Below are 7500 nucleotides of genomic sequence, written 5' to 3'. Positions count from 1 at the left end.
GCTATAATATGTAAAAGAAATGAATTAAAATAGATATAATTCAAACTTTTGACTGGTACAGTACACTGTGACGTGTGATGGAATCAATACTAAATTTGGTGACTGCTCTGAGGGCTGTAGAGTATTATTTTTTTATTAGTTCCTTGTTAATCAGTAGTTCTGTATTTGCATGCGACCATCATCTTGCAGCTGATTTAGTAATAATATACTGTATAAAAGCAGCACATACACACATACATTTATATAGTATATGCGTCTCTGGTCTTTAACAGCAGTTTTATATAAAGACTTTGCATTTGTTTCCAGGAAGAGACCCAAGGATGACCTTTTATTAATGCCCCTCCTCTCAGAGTGTGGTTTCATACTAACTGAGTAATAATAGTAACACGTCACTGGTATTTATACTGTATTATAATAAACGTTCTCAGCAGCTGTCTGCATCTTCTCCTGAATAATCCTGTTAATGCTTTTCTTCGCATGTAAGCAGCAACAGATCGCTTTCTGCTGCCCTGAGGGCATGACTTATAGATGACCTTTAAATAGCATTGCAGTGTTGCATTAATATGCAAAGAAATGTAGAGTATATGGACTATAAGAGGTTGAGACACACGGAGAGGCTGCTAGAACATTGCTGTGAGGATTTGATTGAGGTTAGGATGTTGGATGATCACTGCCTCGCCTCATTTAACCCCAACATCTCCCCAACTCACCATAAACTATTGGATGGAGCACCATCATTTCAGAGAGCACAGTTCCTCTGGTCCACAGCTCACTGATGGAGGGGGGTTATAACCCTTTATAACCCACACCTGGCACTAGACATGGTGTCTACTCTACTTTATGGTGTCTGCCTCACTTTACCTCACTTTACCTCGCTCTGCCTCACTCTATATCCCATCATGCTGTCTTATTATATCTTGCTTTATGTCAGTCTAGCTTGCTCTACCTCGCTCTTCCTCACTTTATACTCATCTACCTCACTCTGCCTCTAGGCATGGTGTCTACAGTATGGTGTCTGCCTCACTTTACCTCACTTTATGCTCCTCTACCTCGCTCTGCCTCACTTCATTAACTTCAATAACTTCATTAATCCTCGCTCTACGTCACAACTATGCTGCCTCACTATATTTTCAGCTACCTCACTCTCTCATGCTGCCTCAGTCTACTTCATGTTAGCTTACTCTGCCTTGCTCTACATCACCTTATGCTCCTCTACCTGACTCTACCTCACTTTACACTGCTTTGCCTCACTCAGTTTTATTCTACCTTGCTCTATATAGCTCTCATGCTGCCTCGCTATATCTCGATCCACCTCACTCTCTCATGCTGCCTCGCTCTGCCTCACTCAACTTTATTCTACTTCTCTCTGTCTCACTCAACTGCATTCTGCATTCTCTGCCTCACTCTGCCTCACTCAACTTCACTGCACCTCGCTCAGCCTCACTCAACCTCATTCTACCTTGCTTTAAATCATCCTCATGCTGCCTCGCTCTGTCTTGCCTTACCTCATTTTACGCTCCTCTACCTCGCCCTGCCTCCTGCCTTGTTATGTCACATGATCCTCCCTCATGATAACATAATGAAAAATGACTGTACAACCCTTGTTTATGTATCGTATGTTGATAAGTGTACATATCTACATATAATTATTATTACGAAAATTATTCAATATAGCGTATTGGTGCTTTATTTATGCTTATCTGCTCTGGAGTTAAACTGCAATGGGTGCAGCTTAATGCGTAATAGCTGAATGCATTTATTAGACATTAGTAGAAGAATAACAATCATTTGGGCTTATCATTTATAAATGATCATAATAGCATGATCAGTGTATCAGAATATTTAGTGACCCTTAATTAATTGTCCATTCCTTCGCAAATAAATGTAGAAACACTACAGCTTAAACAAGACTCTATGGGAGCTTAGCTTAGCTTAGCTTAGTTTAGCACAGCTTAGCTTAGCTGTACATTGGGTTGTGCTGGTTGTACTGTACTGTTCACAGGGCTGCACTCGAATGAATGTTATCCATAGAGGTTAATTGCTCTGTGCCTGCTGGAGATTATGAATGGCAGTAAATGCATTAAAACCTGCAGATAATGAGCGGAAGGCCGTGCCGAAACTTTACAATGCAAATGATGGACCCGGCGCTCCAATAGGGCTTCAGAGGGCCAAGGCCGGGCGGGAGAGGGATGCATGATATATACAGTATTTGCAAATGTGTGTGTGTGTGTGTGTGTGTCTTTGTGTATGTAGCCTTTATTTTATTTTGTTTTATTTTATTTTTGCATGTGTGTATATGTAAGTATGTGCATGTGTATGTGGGTTTTTAATTTAATTTTAATTTTATTTATTTATTTTTTTTGGAGCCAATGAAATGAAATGAATGCATGTCTGTGTGTGTGTGTGTGTGTGTGTACTGTATATATATGTGTGTGTGTGTGTCTATTTGGCAGGCCAGGCTTTATGACAGCCACAGAAGGATGGAGTGAAATTATGCTAATGGCCGCTAATTATGACCTCGGAGACCAGCTTTGCTGCCAATTTATCTACTTAATAAAGCTCCTTCTTTTTAATCCCAACATCACTACATGCTCTAAATGTTTCATGTAGGCTCTCCACAAGCGCAGGTCTGCCAACTTTAAATGAAATAGCTGCTATAACCTGCTCACCCAGGGAGCACAATTGTATAGTAATTATACTTCAAAGGCTTGGAGGAAAATAGACATTTTATTGCTCAAGAGGAACTGTGAAAGGCTTGTGTCAGTGGGCCGAACAGGAAATAGAAAGTGTGTGTGTGAGTGTTTGAGTGTGTGCACACCACAGATACAGCACTCTTGGTAAGGCTCATTCTCTACAAAAGAAGAAGAAGAAGATCATGCCTCTACAAAAACTCATTCATTTCACATTTACTTGATTCAGTGATTTAAATAGCAGTTTATATAAGTAGCCTACACTGTAAACCCACAAAACAAGCTCAAACCCAAGCTAATTAAGTCTGTTTTAAGCCCAAAAAATTGGATATTAATCAACGTCTAACAATTTTAAAGTAGGCAAACATTTGTTACATGGTTGTAGTTTAGCCTGTTGCCCACAGCTCTGGAAAAATAGAAGATCACTTAAAAAATGATGAGTTTCCATCATTTTACCTGATTAAAAACCTCTGGAATATAATCAAGAGCCTTTAAACCAAGTTGAACCGAGCTTGAATTTTTACACCAGGAGTAAAGCAGCACTAAGTTATGCAAAAGCAGTGTGTAAGACTGGTGGAGGAGAACATGATGCCAAGATCACATTAAAGAAAACTGTGATTAAAAAGCAGACCGGGGTTATTCCACCAAATATTGATTTCTGAACTTTTTCTTAAAACTTTATTAATATATTTGGGTGAGAAATGTTTTCTGTAGTTTATAGAATAAAACAACAATGTTCATTTCACTCAAACATAAACCTATAAATAGCAAAATCAGAGAAACTGATTCAGAAACTGAAGTGCTCTCTTCATTTTTTTCCATTTTTATATATGAATATACAGGGTACAATATATATAAATATATATGTAATATAATAATAATCATTAGAAACATTTCCAAGTGTGTGCACTGAAAAAAAAAAAGAAGTAAAAAGTGACGTAACAAATAAACCAAAGAGTAGAGTGCCAGCATGACCACAAGCCCTGAAACCACACATAATGCACAATACACACACACACATGCACACACACACACACACACAGTAAAGTGAGTGGAGTGTGAAGTGTCTGAGGTGGAACATGTGTTTCTTTTGCATTTGAGCCTGATCTGCACAAAAGCAGGCCAGCACGGGGTATAAGCATGTGTGTGTGTGTGTGTGTGTGTGTGTGTGCTTATATGTAGGTGCATTGTGCGCACCCCTGTGCATATATGTGTGTGTGTGTGTGTGTGTGTGTGTTTTGGTGGGGGGGTGCTGGGGGGGGCTGGGCTGTGTTGGTTCACACCGGGGAAGTAAAAGCAGCGGCTGCAGCTGTATAAACTCCACAGCGGCCGCTCCAGTCGCACAGCCTGTCTGCAACTCCACCAGGATCTGTTTATTCTGCCTCCTTTCATTCTTACACACTGAGCCCTTTTGTTTCACCCCCCCAAACACACACACACACACGCACACACACCTCAGGACACACACACACACACTCCTCGGCCACACCACCACCTTCCCCCCTTTCTAACAGTCCTGCACACACTTGTAGACACACAGCACACAAACACTGCGAACCTGTATATGTTGAATTTATTATAAAATTAAAATTATAACCCTTTCAGACCCTGCGTTCATTGTAATGGACAACAACCCAACAACCGACCATTCCCCTTGGAACATATAGACTTATAAAGTTAAGATGTGAAATCCTGCCTCTAATTAAACAGATATGCAGTTTTGGGCAAAGTTGTAGGCACCTGTGGGAATTTTAAGTAAAGAAAAAGCTTCTTATCTCTGCAGTAAGTGTTTATTATCTCAGTAAAACACATTACAGCATCATAATAAATAAAAACACAAGCAATTTTACAAAAAGCAGCCCTGTTTTCCTAAAAAAGGAAATTTAGCTTTTATTAGCTTTTATTTTCGTTTTACATATTTCCATTCCACCTTAAATACTGCGCCCTCTGCTGTCTGTTGCAGCATTTAAGGTGGAACGGGAAAGTTATCTAGCTAGCTAGCTACATAGCTACTGAGACAAACTACTAGTATTTTTTGTTGTTGTTATATACTTGTTATAAAGAATATTACCATAAAACATCAAAACTATGCATTTAACTATGGTAATATAGTGGTTATTATGCTATTTAACAAGGAAAATACTCAAATTTGTTGTTGTTTCTTTGGTCGCTTTTGCTAATGCCATCTTGCCAGTGATTCTTAAAACCCTCTATTTGAAGTGTTTCTCTGAAAAACCTTCGTTTAAAGGCCCATGTAGTTCTTAAACATCACAGTTTTCATGCTTATTGGCATGTTTTCCTCCACCAGTCTTGCACACTGCTTTTGGATATAACTTTTCATGCCACAGAAATGAACTTGCATACCCATCTTATGTAGAATACTCAATATATTATATGAAAATCTGATGCATCGCATCACAATACACATTCCTGATCATGTCTACAGCACTTGAGCTGCTACTCACTGCTTGCACAGAGGAAGTAAAGTAAGTGTGTGAATATAATACACTCACTACACTTACTGTAGAAAGTCTGGGTCAAAGTGCAGGCATGTCCAGACCTGCTGCATACTCTACCTGAAGTAGAGTGTGAAGAGTCAAGCGCTTTGCTCAAGGGCTTCAGAGTGTCAACTTAACAACCGCGGGTATCAAACCTCTTTTTATGAATGAATGAACCTAGGCTACGCACCTCTGTGTGTAAGTAACTATAGGTTTAAATAGGATCTCCGGTGGATTTGGCATTCTGGTCTATTTTTTTCATACACAAGGGGCACTGGATTATGTGACACTAGTAAGGAATAGGGGTGTTGCCTTGTTTTGCTTCTAATTCAGCAGGTCTCGTTGCTGGGGGTGGCGGCTTGGGGCGGGGGTAAATTAAAGTTAAGCAAAGTATGCAAAACTGTTATTCTTAAAAACAAAATCAAAATCCTTTAAAGTCAAATGAGTGCTGGATGCTAATCTACCCAAATTTCTCTCATAAAACTGTTTATTTAGGTGAGTAAAGCACTTCAGTTTATCTACAGTAAGCTTAGATTTCCAGATTTGGTATATTTTGGTACAACACTACAATATATCAAGTTCTTATATACAGATTTTATAAGGCATTATAAGCCCTTTCTTTATAAACCCTTATACTTGTAGTTTATAATGTGTTATGAATGTCACTGTAAGTACTTATGAGCTTTTACACAGCCTTATCACAGTCATTATAAGATATTATGCATGTCATATAATGCATTATAAATGCATTCATAAGGCATTATGAATACAGGGTTCATAGCAAGCATTAGCAGAATGTCTTACAGTATGAGTATTATTACACCTTTGTTCTATGAACAGCAAAGCAGATGATATATAGCCTTATAGCCTTAAATTCTGAAGTTTTAGCCTAAAAACAAACCTGAAAAACGGTCAGACAAAATGGTCAGATATGTTCCTTTATACTGCAACTCCACTGCAGAACATGCATGACACTATAAAGAACATATGAAACTTTATAGAAACTACTATTTATGCTCACTAAAAATGATGTTGCATTCGCACAGCAATGCAGAGAGAATCCAGTGTGAGAATAAAGGAACACCTGTATTATCCAGGATCATGGTAGCAGTAGCCTCCAAGGCTGAGATGTGCTTCTGAAAGCACTTAGGAGATGCTGTCAACCAGATGAAATCCCATTACTGGAACATATTCATTTTTCTCCAGACAGGGAGAGAAAAAGAGAGAAAGAGAAAAAACGAGGGAGACAGTGTGTTCATTTAATAAATGCCTTTTTTTTGTGCTCTAGAAATAAAGCAAAACGTGACAAAAGGGTCCTCAGAACTAAAAGGTTGTTTTGTCTGCTGTTGTTTTCTTATTTTCTCAACAGATGCTTTTTTCTTTAAGTCCTGAAGTCCTGGAGATGCATTAAATCCACTTTTCTTGTTCTGTATTTCGTGTGAAATACAGCAGGTCTCTCTGAGTTCCTTATTGTCTGCAGCAGCTAGTAAAAAAATGCGTCGATAAGGAAAAGCACCGTGTCTACATCAACCCGTGAGTTAGTATTCATAGCTCCACCCACCTCGGCTTGGGACCGCCCACAGACAGAGCTGAAGCCGGGCAGCGACGCCGTCTCGTCAGACAGGAGATAACTAACAGCGCTAGGAACAGCATGCAGTTCATTCCTGTGTTATTTGTGCGAATAACACATCAGTGTTTATATACTTTACCCAGTAATTATTCAGAGCTAAAGAACAAATGGTTAGAATTAGTCTATGGAGAAGAAACACCAGCAGCCAAGTACAATTGAGATAGGGAGGTGTTTAAAAACAGTTTAGAACAGTTCTAGTTAAAACACTAGTTAAAAGTAAAAATCCAAAACTTTCTGGACCTGGACTACCCACCTCTGTGTGTGAGTAACTATAGGTTTACATAGGATCTCCGGTGGATTTGGCATTTTATTACAGAGTGTTACTCTAACACTAAGTCAGTGGCTGAACTGCACTTAGCAGGGCATTATTACACATGTTGTAAAGTAGGAACATATGACATTGCAAAGACTTTTATTAGTGGTAAAATGTCTTTATTTTAAAAGGTTTCTAACCTTGTGTCACAGTGCTGTTAACCAATCAGAGGCGATACTGTATGTTTGCATGTATGAATATTCATAAGCATGAGCCACACTCCTTCACCGGACTAAAGAAATGGTATACTGGATCACCGGACCCCTTTTTTTTCGTATAGTGTTCATTTATACTAGAGACCACAGCTCGACCACATTTTAAAATAAATGGAAAAATCAATAGAATGAGACTTTTAATCTTCTTTTAACC

The 7500-nt window shown here is 38.9% G+C and overlaps 1 protein-coding gene across 3 annotated transcripts in view; it reads left to right on the top strand.

The window, feature by feature from the left end:
- Positions 1-7500, top strand: part of sox5 (SRY-box transcription factor 5) — a 158064-nt gene that overhangs the window by 15214 nt on the left and 135350 nt on the right. The window lies entirely within an intron of this gene.

This window comes from Astyanax mexicanus, chromosome 2 (genome assembly GCF_023375975.1).
Source record: "Astyanax mexicanus isolate ESR-SI-001 chromosome 2, AstMex3_surface, whole genome shotgun sequence".
NCBI lineage: Eukaryota > Metazoa > Chordata > Actinopteri > Characiformes > Acestrorhamphidae > Astyanax > Astyanax mexicanus.
This window is presented reverse-complemented; position numbering and strand designations above follow the sequence as displayed.